Consider the following 14489-nt stretch of genomic DNA (forward strand, 5'->3'; position numbering starts at 1 on the left):
TACTCTCCTGCTTCTCTGTTATCCTTTGACCTCGGCTTGTCTCTCGCTTACCTGTCTTCTCGTTCCCTCGACCTCGGCTTGTCTCTGACCATTCTATACGTAGTTCTTACGTTAAGTCCGGCCATTCTAAGGTCCGGTATACGTATCTCTCTACTCTTTGTACTCTGCGTGTTGGATCCCTGTCCCGATCCTGACATTACGACAGGGCCAATGGATCCTGCAGGTACAAACAGTCAGCTTGGTTCTTCTGATCCTAGGTTTGACGCCATGGAGCACAGAATGGATCAGATGGCACTAGCGCTACAGGCGTTGTTATCTCGTCCTAATAATCCACCAGAGGAGATGCCTAATACTTATATTTCTCCTGTGGGTTCAGGTCTAGAGGTAGCTACTGTAGGGGCTTCTTCCCGAATTACCCCACCTGTACGTTATGCTGGATCTCCTGAGAGGTGTCGTGTTTTTTTAAACCAAATAAGTATCCACTTCGAATTACAACCCCGCTCCTATCCTACAGATAGAGCGAAAGTGGGATTTATTATCACCTTACTCGTTGAGAAAGCTCTGAGATGGGCTAATCCGTTGTGGGAGAATGATAATCCATTAGTATACAATTATAATGCCTTTGTAGCTGCTTTTAAAAGAACTTTTGACCCTCCTGGCAGAAAGTTCAATGCAGCTAGATTACTGTTGCGCCTTAGACAGGATAACCGAACACTTGTGGATTTCGCACTAGAGTTCAGGTCTTTGGCGGCAGAGGTTAAGTGGAATGAACAGGCTTATATAGACGTGTTTCTAAACGGACTATCTGATGTAATACTTGACGAGGTAGCTACTAGAGAGCTTCCTGAGAATTTGGAGGATTTAATTTTGTTTATCTCTCGCATTGATGAACGTCTAAGAGAAAGGCAGAACACTCGAGATAGAACCTGTAGATCTTCTTTTAGACTAGCTCCATCTTTTCAAAGTCCTGAGGCCAAAACACCACCTTTTCCAGAACCTATGCAGATAGGCCATACTCGTCTCTCAGAGGAGGAGAGACAGTACAGGAGAAGGGAGGGATTGTGTATGTACTGTGGAGTCAGAGGTCACTTACGTTTGAATTGTCCCAATCGCCCGGGAATCGCTTGCACCTAAGTTTCTCTAGAGGACAGGCCTTGGGTGTTTCTATTTTGTCCTCTACTCATAATTACAAAGATCACAGGCTTCTATTACCCGTTTCCTTAACTTGGGAGAAGGGAACTCTAGAGACTATGGCATTGATAGACTCTGGAGCTGCTGAAAGCTTTATCGACCAAGTTTTTGTCACCAAACACACTATCCCATCCCAGTTAAGGGACACACCCTTGGCCGTTGAGGCCATAGATGGTAGACCTTTAGTTGAGCCTGTGATTTTTCGTGAAACCATACCTCTTAATTTAACTACTGGTATCCTACACGAGGAGGAGACATCTCTATTACTCATTTCATCTCCTTCTGTTCCCATAGTCCTGGGATACGCCTGGCTTAAGAGACATAATCCTATTATTGATTGGGAATTAGGAGAGATAGTCTCATGGGGCCAGAATTGTCAGGAGAAGTGTTTAAAGAGAGTGTCACCGCTTTGCACAGTTAACATACCTACTAATTCTACCGACTCTACAGAAGTACAAATACCATCCTTGTACCTGGACTTAAGGGCGGTATTTGACAAAAGAAAAGCCGATACTTTACCTCCACATAGGTCCTTTGACTGTAAGATTAATTTACTTCCTGGTACTATGCCTCCTAGGGGTCATGTATACCCTTTGTCTACGAAAGAGAATTTAGTTCTAGAGGAGTATATTCGTGAAAACCTAGACAAGGGATTCATTAGGAGGTCCTCCTCCCCTGCTGGGGCTGGATTTTTTTTTTGTTAAAAAGAAGGATGGTACTTTGAGACCTTGCATTGACTACCGAGGTTTGAATAAAATTACCATTAGAAACGCCTATCCGATTCCCTTGATCACTGAGCTCTTTGATCGATTAAAGGGTTCCAAGATCTTCACTAAGTTAGATCTCAGAGGGGCATATAACTTGGTCAGAATTCAGCAGGGACACGAGTGGATGACTGCGTTCAATACTCGTTATGGGCACTATGAGTATACAGTAATGCCCTTTGGTCTCTGTAATGCACCAGCAGTATTTCAGGACCTAATTAATGAAGTTCTCAGGGAATTTCAACATGACTGTGTTATTGTATACCTCGATGATATACTTATACATTCTAGAGAAATTGAGACTCAGCACGGACAGGTCAGAAGGGTTTTGCGCAAACTCCTTCAACACGGCTTGTACTGTAAATTGGAGAAATGTAGCTTTGACCAATCCCAGACAAACTTTCTTGGTTACGTAATTTCTGGGGAGGGGTTTAAGATGGATCCGGAGAAACTCCAGTCCATTTTAGATTGGCCTTTACCTAAGGGTCTCAAGGCCATTCAGAGGTTTATTGGTTTCTCCAATTACTATAGACGTTTCATTAAGGGATACTCTTCAATTATTGCTCCGATCACCAATATGACCAGACAGGGGGCTGACACTAAGAATTGGTCTACTGAAGCACTTCTTGCTTTCAAAACTCTAAAAGAACTTTTTGCTTCCGCACCAATTTTAGTTCACCCTGATACTACTCTGCCCTTTCTACTCGAAGTTGACGCTTCTGAGACGGGGATAGGTGCTATCCTGTCCCAAAGGTTAGGTGTGGATAAACCATTACATCCATGTGGGTATTTTTCCAAGAAATTGTCCGGTACTGAGAGCAGATATGACATTGGTGACAGGGAACTTCTAGCGGTTATCATGGCCTTAAAGGAGTGGAGACATTTATTGGAAGGGACCTTGCATCCTGTTACTATCTTAACGGATCATAAGAACTTGTCCTATATTGGGGAGGCTAAGCGATTATCCTCAAGGCAGGCTCGTTGGTCTATATTTCTCACTCACTTCAATTACATACTCACATATAGACCTGGTTCTAAGAATTCTAAAGCCGATGCCTTGTCTCGTCAATATGAACCTTCTGCAGTATCGGAGCCGGTTTTGTCTTCTATAGTACCCAAGTGTAATATTATCGCTAACACAACTCTCAAAATCCATTCTCCGCTGCTTGCCAAGATCATGAAGTTGCAGCATCTCGCACCTAGATAGACTCCTGCGTCAAGACACTTCGTTCCTCCTGAACTCCAACTGGAGCTCTTACAGTGTCTTCACGAGAGTAAGGTAGCTGGTCATCCGGGCATTCGCAAAACATATTCCTTGATCTCTAAGGATTTCTGGTGGCCTTCTTTACGGAGGGATGTTAAGGATTTCATCGGAGCTTGTGAGGTCTGTACTAAGACCAAACTACCTCATTCGCTTCCATATGGTCTTTTACATTCCTTGGAGATTCCAGACAAACCTTGGACCTGTTTGGCTATGGACTTTATTGTAGATTTGCCTGCTTCTCAAAGACAGACTGTTATCCTCACGGTGGTTGATAGGTTTACCAAGATGGCACATTTCGTACCTTTACCTAAACTACCGACTTCTCCTGAATTGGCGGAAATATTTGCTAGAGAAATTTTTCGCTTACATGGGATTCCTTCTGAAATTACTTCTGATAGAGGCTCCCAATTTGTTTCACGTTTCTGGAGATCATTCTGTTCTCAACTAGGCATCAAATTGAATTTTTCTTCTGCCTATCATCCTCAGTCTAACGGAGCTGCTGAACGTACCAATCAAAAAATTGAGCAATATCTGCGTTGTTTTGTTTCTGAACACCAGGACGATTGGGTTGGTCTGATTCCTTGGGCAGAGTTCGCACATAATAATCTCGTTTGCGATTCAACTCACTCTAGCCCTTTCTTCATGAATTATGGCTTTCATCCTTCCATTCTTCCTTCGGTCCCCTCTTCCCAGGGGTTACCGTCGGTTGATGTTCATGTTGCCAATCTGAGGAAATTGTGGGATCAGACTCGACAAATTTGTGCCTGGGGATAGGGTATGGTTGAGCACTAGAAACATTCGTTTGAAGGTACCTTCTATGAAATTCGCTCCTCGCTACATTGGGCCCTACAGGATTCTGACTCGAATTAATCCAGTTGCGTATCGCTTAGCACTTCCTCCTGCTTTGCGTATCCCTAATTCTTTTCATGTTTCATTGCTGAAACCGTTAATCTGTAACAGATTCTCCTCCAAGGCCTCACCTCCTCACTCTGTTCAGGTTGAGGGCCAGGAGGAGTACGAGATCAACTCCATCGTCGATTCTCGTATCTCCCGCGGGAGGGTTCAATACCTGGTGGACTGGAAAGGATATGGTCCTGAGGAGAGGACTTGGGTACCTCAGGAGGATGTCCATGCTCCTCGTCTTCGCAGGGCTTTTCACTCCCGCTTTCCGTCTCGTCCCGGTTCCTTCCGCCCGGTGGGCGTTTCTGAGAGGGGGGGTACTGACAGGGTACCTGTAGTCTCTACCTCTGAGAGGGGTAGAGACTTAGACGTTTCTCCTTCCAGAGGGTCTGTTTCTCCCGTTCCTCGCGGTTCCCTCGGTCGTTTACACGCCGGCCGCGAGGGAGCTACTTCCTTTTATGACGCGATGCTCAATAGCCGACGTCATGACGCTAATCCAGTCCGACCTGCCACTCAAGTCCGGAACACGAATCAGGACTCGTCGGAGGCGTGATTACTCTCTAGAGCCAGGGTATTTAATGGAGCTTTCCGCATTTGCTCATTGCCCTGTCGTGGTTCTAGCCAGTCTAGTCACACAGTGCTCTTGTATCCTGATTATCTTTTGGTTCTGACCCGGCTTTGTTATTACTCTCCTGCTTCTCTGTTATCCTTTGACCTCGGCTTGTCTCTCGCTTACCTGTCTTCTCGTTCCCTCGACCTCGGCTTGTCTCTGACCATTCTATACGTAGTTCTTACGTTAAGTCCGGCCATTCTAAGGTCCGGTATACGTATCTCTCTACTCTTTGTACTCTGCATGTTGGATCCCTGTCCCGATCCTGACAGTTAGTGCCACTTTGTCGGGAATCAGTGGCCTGGGGCATTCGGCCCAGAGGCGCGTCCGTACCTCCTTTTCCAATGGCTTGCGCAGCCAGTAGTGGACGAACTTTGCCAGATGTTCTGGCAGTGTCCACTCAGAGGAGCGAGGGTGTCGGATGGTACGCGGGTCAAATAAAGGCATCCCCTGGTCAAGTTGAGGAGGCAGGTGGTAGGTCTTGCCACTCCTCGTCGTCCGAGGTGAGCCGTCCCCGTGCCACTCGTCTACCATGTCTAGGGGGCGTGGGCCGTAGGCCTCATCCTCCTCCGAGGATAGGGGAGCGAATAGTGCGGGTTGAGGATCCGCGTTCTTTACCCGTTTGACGGGAAGCTTGCCCTTCGTCTTGGCAGAAGGGGGGCTCGAAGCCTTTCTGTGCCTTTTGGCCTTGGACACCTCTGAGCCCGACGCATCCATGCGTTCTGGCGGGCTGATGTCGCCTTGGCTGTGGGGGAGGGCTCGTAAGAGGGCCTTTTCCACAGAAGCCGCCACGGCGGCATTGATCATGGCCTGAAAGTCTGGGTTATTTTGTGTGTCCTCCATGATCTGAGGCGTATCTCGACCTGTGGGGCGAGAAGCAAGTTTCAGTGTATAGAAGGCTTGATGCACGTAATATAGTGAACAGGGCAGCAAATTATATATATATATTTAGGATGAGCCCTCGTGCATATTCTCGGGGTTCACCCCGGGTGGCGTGCCGTGGTAACCAGAGGACACCCACATCAACCAAAAAAAAAAAAGGGGGGGCTGTATCGCCCTGCATGCGTGTCTGGGGGGTCACCCCAGGTGGTGTGCCATGAAAAAATACCCAGAGGACACCCACATAAATTTCACCCTTGGGTGCAGTAATGTAATAGGACCCTGTGAGGGGTAACCAATGATATACCCTGATGGGGGTAATAGTGTCAGCAAATTCCCCTGAGGGGTGAGAAAATATATATGTATATGTATGTCCCTTTAATTAATTATCACACTGAGGGGACGATAACAACTTATTATAAGCCTTCAAATTTGAGCATGCATTCCCTTGCCTCAGTGAGGCAGATGTACAAACAGGAAAAACATTTTTTGAAGTATTTTCTCCCTCAGGGAGAAAAAATGCACCTAACAGTAAGTATATATCTTTCCCTGCACAGCAGTGCAAGGGTTGAGGGAGAAAGGGAACCGGGGAGTCACCCTGAGGGTGGTCCCCGGTATCGTTACGGCGGTCGGTGAGTACCGAACCGCAGAGAGAGGCCGCCGCGGATCTCGCGATAACCGCGAGATCCAAGATGGCCGCCGGCCGCGTGGGGAAGAGGTTCCCGCTCGCGTCCGCGAGCGACAAGCCAAAAACGCGGCGGAGCCGAAACACAACGAGCCCCGGCTACCCTCCACCCGTCCCCACAATAACCCTGCGTGTGGTAGAGGCCGGTCCGCGCGGCGAGCGTGGCACTGACAGCCGCGCCGTCCGCGGATCGCCGGAAAAAGTGAAAGGGTGAAAACAAATATAACGAGCACAGAGTAGAGAGAGGGGAGCAGGTACAGGCAGTCAGGGCAAGAATAAACACATGTATACAAACTAATTCAGTACACAAATAAAAACAAGTACACAGAAAAAATCTTTGCACAAGGCAAAATACTCTGACCTGTTGATGGCTGGAGCAGCAAAGAAAGAGGGAATGATGTCATAGACAGGCCCTTTTATGGGCAGCATATCTTTTCTCTGATTGGTTGTTACTGTTTCTATGCTGCTGGAGTTTTCAGTAAAGAAAGATATGCAAATATGAAGCCTCCTGTCATGTGGTAAAATTAAAGATTTTCATCTCAAACATTTTTCAGGTTTTTTTTTTACTAAAGAGAGAACTAAAAGTGAATGTCTGTTGTAAGGCCAAAGTAGCAGATCTAGAAGATTTTTATTCCAGTTATTCTATTTCGACCTTGAACTAAAAATATTTTTTGAATACACTTTGATTTCACACTTTATTGAATAACCTCATTAACCCCTTAAAGGACCACTCTAGTGCCAGGAAAACATACTCGTTTTCCTGGCACTAGCGTGCCCTGAGGGTGCCCCCACCCTCAGGGACCCACTCCCGCCGGGCTCTGGGGGGAGGAAGGGGTTAAACTTACCTCTTTCTCCAGCGCCGGGCGGGGAGCTCTACTCCACCTCCTCTTCTTCCTCGCGACGTCATCGGCTGAATGCGCATGCGCGGCAGGAGCCGCGCTCGCATTCAGCCGGTCGCATAGGAAAGCATTCATAATGCTTTCCTATGGACGCTTGCGTGCTCTCACTGTGATTTTCACAGTGAGAAGCACGCAAGCGCCTCTAGCGGCTGTCAGTGAGACAGCCACTAGAGGCTCTGGAGGCTGGCTTAACCCTCAGAATAAACATAGCAGTTTCTCTGAAACTGCTATGTTTATAAAAAAAAAGGGTAAAAGCTAGCTGGACCTGGCACCCAGACCACTTCATTAAGCTGAAGTGGTCTGGGTGCCTAGAGTGGTCCTTTAAGGACTGAGCCAATTGTGCACGTTGTGATCAAAACAAAACGTAAACAAAACAAAGGGAATTTGCGCTATATGTCTGTTCAAGTGTAATTTGCCTCTTTCACATTATGTGCACCTACACTTATTATATATCATTGTGTTCAGGAGAAACAGGGCTTTTATTTCATATACAATATTTATATATGAAACATAATTTAATATGAATAAAATTTAAAAAACGTTGAGAAATTAAGAAATGTTATTTTGTAAGTTCTGCATGGCATTGTAACTGTTGTAACTGTTAATATCATAATACTGTTACACCAAAGGAGACCCTTGAAACAAGGGGATCCCAAAGAAAGTAGCTCTTGGTACAGAAAAAGGGGATGTATGTAGTACCAGATAATAAAATGACTCATTTTATATCTGGTACTACATACATCCCCTTTTTCTGTATCCAGAGCTACTTTCTTTGGGATCCCCTTGTTTCAAGGGTCTCCTTTGTTGTATCTAATTTTGTTTGGGTTACCCCATATCCTGTAGCTCTGAAGTAGGCTATTACAGGACAGATCCCACGACTTCACAATTCATTGTGACGCTGTGGCTCCGTCTTGGATCTCTTATTTTTTCTTACATTTCATGATACTGTTAGTTTTTACTGCAATAAATTACACATATTTGTATTCAGTGATGTCTCACAAGTACAAAAGTACCCACTATGTACAGGTTTTATGGTGTTTTGGTAAGTTACAGGGTCAAATATAGGGTTTTTAATTTTTACTCATTGAAATTTGCCAGGTTGGTTTGCTGAGCCTATGCTGCCTTTGAGACCATATGGCAGCCAAGGAATGAGAAAACCCCCCATCATGGCAGGTCCATTGAATTATAATTAATACAATTAATTAATTACACAATGAATATATATATTTTTATATATGAATATATATATATATATATATATATATATATATATATATACATATATATATATATATATATATATATATATATATATATATATATATATATATCTATCTCTATATACAGGGAGTGCAGAATTATTAGGCAAGTTGTATTTTTGAGGATTAATTTTATTATTGAACAACAACCATGTTCTCAATGAACCCAAAAAACTCATTAATATCAAAGCTGCATATTTTTGGAAGTAGTTTTTAGTTTGTTTTTAGTTATAGTTATTTTAGGGGGATATCTGTGTGTGCAGGTGACTATTACTGTGCATAATTATTAGGCAACTTAACAAAAAACAAATATATACCCATTTAAATTATTTATTTTTACCAGTGAAACCAATATAACATCTCAACATTCACAAATATACATTTCTGACATTCATAACAAACATACATAACAAACATAACAAAAACAAATCAGTGACCAATATAGCCACCTTTCTTTGCAAGGACACTCAAAAGCCTGCCATCCATGGATTCTGTCAGTGTTTTGATCTGTTCACCATCAACATTGCGTGCAGCAGCAACCACAGCCTCCCAGACACTGTTCAGAGAGGTGTACTGTTTTCCCTCCTTGTAAATCTCACATTTGATGATGGACCACAGGTTGTCAATGGGGTTCAGATCAGGTGAACAAGGAGGCCATGTCATTAGATTTTCTTCTTTTATACCCTTTCTTGCCAGCCACGCTGTGGAGTACTTGGACGCGTGTGATGGAGCATTGTCCTGCATGAAAATCATGTTTTTCTTGAAGGATGCAGACTTCTTCCTGTACCACTGCTTGAAGAAGGTGTCTTCCAGAAACTGGCAGTAGGACTGGGAGTTGAGCTTGACTCCATCCTCAACCCGAAAAGGCCCCACAAGCTCATCTTTGATGATACCAGCCCAAACCAGTACTCCACCTCCACCTTGCTGGCGTCTGAGTCGGACTGGAGCTCTCTGCCCTTTACCAATCCAGCCACGGGCCCATCCATCTGGCCCATCAAGACTCACTCTCATTTCATCAGTCCATAAAACCTTAGAAAAATCAGTCTTGAGATATTTCTTGGCCCAGTCTTGACGTTTCAGCTTGTGTGTCTTGTTCAGTGGTGGTCGTCTTTCAGCCTTTCTTACCTTGGCCATGTCTCTGAGTATTGCACACCTTGTGCTTTTGGGCACTCCAGTGATGTTGCAGCTCTGAAATATGGCCAAACTGGTGGCAAGTGGCATCTTGGCAGCTGCACGCTTGACTTTTCTCAGTTCATGGGCAGTTATTTTGCGCCTTGGTTTCTCCACACGCTTCTTGCGACCCTGTTGACTATTTTGAATGAAACGCTTGATTGTTCGATGATCACGCTTCAGAAGCTTTGCAATTTTAAGAGTGCTGCATCCCTCTGCAAGATATCTCACTATTTTTGACTTTTCTGAGCCTGTCAAGTCCTTCTTTTGACCCATTTTGACAAAGGAAAGGAAGTTGCCTAATAATTATGCACACCTGATATAGGGTGTTGATGTCATTAGACCACACCCCTTCTCATTACAGAGATGCACATCACCTAATATGCTTAATTGGTAGTAGGCTTTTGAGCCTATACAGCTTGGAGTAAGACAAAATGCATAAAGAGGATGATGTGGTCAAAATACTCATTTGCCTAATAATTCTGCACTCCCTGTATATAGATATATATATATATATATATTCATATATAAAAATATATATATTCATTGTGTAATTAATTAATTGTATTAATTATAATTCAATGGACCTGCCATGATGGGGGGTTTTCTCATTCCTTGGCTGCCATATGGTCTCAAAGGCAGCATAGGCTCAGCAAACCAACATGGCAAATTTCAATGAGTAAAAATTAAAAACATCGTGTAATTAATAACATTTTATTTTTATATATATATATATATATATATATATATATATATATATATATGCATTCATTGTGTAATTCATTATTTTTTTTTTAATTATAATTCAATGGACCTGCCTGACAACCCAGACAGAAAGTCCATTGGATTTAATTTACAAAATACACTTGTAATTAAATTACATATGCATTATATATGTTTAATATGCTAATCAGATGTTTTAATTAACTTATAATATATTATACATATATTACAAAATATACAGAAAATAAAAATTAAAAAACTAAATATATGTAATGTCTTAAGCGTGTATATATATATATATATATATATTTATATATATATATACATATATATACACACACATATACACGTACATACATATGCAATATATTCTATATTTTATTATTTATATATATATTTATTTATAATTTTACATGTATTTTGAGATATACCACATCTTTATCAGTTACTAGGCTAATGGTTGAGGCTAATATATTGTGCCAAAGCAAAGTTTGGCAGCTATTTTGACATCATCCCGAAGCACAAAATGTAAAGTGTAAATTGTGAGGAAAGGAAGTGAGGTAGTAGAGTGAAGGGCCATCTCAATAGTGCCGGTATAAACCAACATCTGCAAAAACATCACAAGTCTGTATTACTGAGGGAAGAAGCAGAAAGCGAAAGTAGTAGGGCAGGGAGCAGGTTCACTGGTGCTGTATCTGATTCTGTGCAACCAACTACCACCATTGGTACACCTCCACTACTATCAAACTTAGGCAGAACAGTGGGGATCTCCACCAGCCCACTTTTAAACATTTTATTGGATTTTATGCCAGGGGCATGTAAAAAATAAAATCACCTCACTTGTGATTCAGTTTTAGCTTGATGATAGTCCCATCATTGTACTGTTGTACTACCAAAATGTATATAGAAAAGAAACACATATTTACGCATTTAATAAGAAGTCTTTCTCTCTTTCTCTCACCTGTTCATATGCCCCCTCCCCCACCAAAAAGAAAATATGCATCTTTACCTGTGTTTCTCTAAACCTCTCTTTTGAATTACTAGTAATACACAACTGCATAGTCCAGGATGAAAGGTAGCATCAGCAACATGTACCAATATGAGAGTTGTATAGAAGGGTCAATAAACAGCACAGGTATCACAACTATTACCTTTTCACGCTCCACCAAAGAGTGTTTGAACAAATTATAATAGGCTTTAAGGATGTGCATTGGCAAAAAATTTGGTTCCGTTCGGCATTCCGAAATTCGTCACTTCGGCAATTCTGGAGTTTGGAAATTCGGCAGTTTGGCAATTCGGTTCGGTTTGGCATTTCTGAAATTCGGCATTTCGGCAAATCGGCTCTTCGGTTTGGCACTTCCGAAATTCGGGTCTTCGGGAATTCGGAACTTTGGCACCTCGACACTTCAGGTAAGTGAAGGGTTAGAAGTAGGGTTAGGGTTAGGGTTGGGGGTAGGGTTAGGGGTAGGGCTAGGGTTGGGTTAGGAGTAGGGTTAGGGTTAGGAAAAGGGTTAGGGTTGGGAGTAGGGTTAGCGTTGGGTTAGGATTAGGGTTAGGAGTAGGAGTAGGGTTAGCGTTAGGAGTAGGTTTAGGGTTGGGTTAGGATTAGGGTTGGGTTAGGAGTAGGGTTAGGGTTGGGGTTAGGAGTAGGGATAGGGTTAGGATAAGGTTGGGTTAGGAGTACGGTTATGTTTATGGTTAACCCTAACCCTACTCCTAACCCTACCCCTAACCCTACCCTAACCCTACTCCTAATCCAACCCTAAACCTACTCCTAACCCAACCATTAGCCAAACCCTATCCCTATCCCTACTTCTAACCCTACCCTAACCCTACTTTTAATCCATACCTACCCCTAACACTACTCCCAACCTTACCCCTGCCCCAACCCCAATCCTACCCCTACCCGTTTTGCCACTTTTCAGAAGTCTGAAGCACTTCGGCACTTTAGAAATTCGGCAATTCCGTTCGGTTCGGCACTTCGGAAATTTGGCACTTCCACACTTCGGAAATTCGGCAATTCAGCACTTCGGCAATTTGGTTCGGCACTTCGAAAATTCGGAAATTCAGCACTTCGCCCATTCAGAAGCATCCGAATGTCTGAAATTAATCTGAATTTCCATTCGGACCGAACCAAATTGCACATGTCTAATAGGCTTTAAGCATGAGTAATTAGGCTTTGATCCAAAGTAAAAAGAGGAGGAAAAGCAGGAGTGTGTTGTGACAACTGTATCTCCTGAAAACCAGTCAACACACAGGGCAGGGGGAGTAAACATTGCCATCGGAAAACTCTTGAAGAATTTATTACTGTACATGTAAGGGACATGTTCAAACAGCTGTCAAATAAAGTGGCATGATTGATAGACCAACTTATTGCTGTCGGAGACCTTTTTTTCCATACTAAAGGTGAGAAATTCAAAAACTGATACAGGCTCTAGCTTCCATTTACCACTTGCATTACTGAACAAGATTTAGCAATAGTACCTGCTAGCACTATTTGTGTTTATCACTGTTAAAGGAAGACCCGTGTAAGGCAGGCAGACATATGAAGTGCACAGGACACTTTCGGATCCCTAACTGTACATTGGTGGCATCCAGATGTCCCTTGTGCATCAGCAGGCATATGCAGTGACAAAAGTGGTGACAGTGTAGGGTACAAATCTTTTCTGCTACATGTTGAAAATTATGATCAGCAGCAAGCTTATATTCTGGCAGCTCTTTGGGCTACCCTACAAAAGTGGATTGGAGAGGATTCAGGCACAGCAGTACACTTTGCTTTGTAATGAGTGCAGGGAGGACAAGTATGGTTAAAGCTATCAGAAATGTGGACTTTATTGATGTGCACTGTGCAACCCATATTTTTAATTTGATGATAAAAAGTGTGCTTCCAACTGATGCAGAGGGTAGCAGATTGAGCAGCCTATTAGAGAGATGTTGAAACCGCAATGTGAAGGCCAATCAGAAATTGAGGGAGCATCAAGACCAAGCAGATTTGCCATAGCATAATTTTCACTACCATATTGTAACATGGTGGAACTCCACTTTGGAGGTGATACAACATATACTTGACCAGCAGAGAGTGATACCTTTATTATCGTCAGAGATGAACATAGGAGTGACATGTTCACTGTGAAGAGAGGAATGTGGCTATAGGTCAGATAAAGGGCAGTCCTTAAGCCTTTCAAGGGTGTTAAAAACAATTTAAGCCAAGCCACGGCAAACCTCAGGCAGGTGATTCCATTACTAACGCCCCCAAAAAAACAAAATGGGGGTAATTCTATAGAAGTATGAAACTGAACCTGGACTTTGGCTGCATCCAGAAGTGGCAGCTTTTTTTTAGGAGGTTGAAGAAGGAATAGATTTCAGGTGTGATATACTGGATGCCTCTCCAGATTTCATGCTGGCCATGATTTGTGACAGCAATCTGGCTGAAACAAGTAATGCCAATATAGTGCATGAAACGTAGAGAAAAAGGGGTAAGATAAGGGAGGAACGACAGGAGGTGGAAATGGGAGAAACTATTGAAATTCCTTGTAGAGATCCTCTATAACCTTTATGCACGGATCCTCCTCATTGGCTGGTGTCTGTGGGCATGGTGGTCCAGGCAGAGGCAAACAGAGTGGAGCAGCAGCCATTTGATTTAAGGTCTTTACCACTCTGGTGGTAACTAGTGAAACCCCCACATGTTTGTCAGTATTACGGCTGTAAGAGCATTGAGGGCGATGCAATCCGCAACATCTGAAATGTCAAAGGCTGCCCACCCCTGTATTAGAACCTGTAGTGTTTCCTAATTCTCTTAATTACTGGCTGTCATGTCCACCTACAAGTGTTTAGAGTGAGAGAGTTTACTCAGTTACTTGCAATATTCTCAGTCCTGAGAGGTCACAGCTCTCACAAGATTTATTCAAGAAACTAACATTTTTAAAATTCAACCTACCTAAGCTATAAATCTCTGCATATGAATACAGATTGATTGTACAGAAGCTAACACCTCTTTGTTTTTTGTTGTTGTTTTTTTTTAAAGTGATGTAGCTGTCACCATCTCTCTGGGCTCACTTCCACACTCTGCTGCTGCTCTGGATGAATATGCTCCTTTAGGGTTGTTGTGACTGTTACCTTTTCCCTGGACTCAGGTCCAAATTCTG

This window comes from Pelobates fuscus, chromosome 5, assembly GCF_036172605.1.
Source record: "Pelobates fuscus isolate aPelFus1 chromosome 5, aPelFus1.pri, whole genome shotgun sequence".
Lineage (NCBI taxonomy): Eukaryota > Metazoa > Chordata > Amphibia > Anura > Pelobatidae > Pelobates > Pelobates fuscus.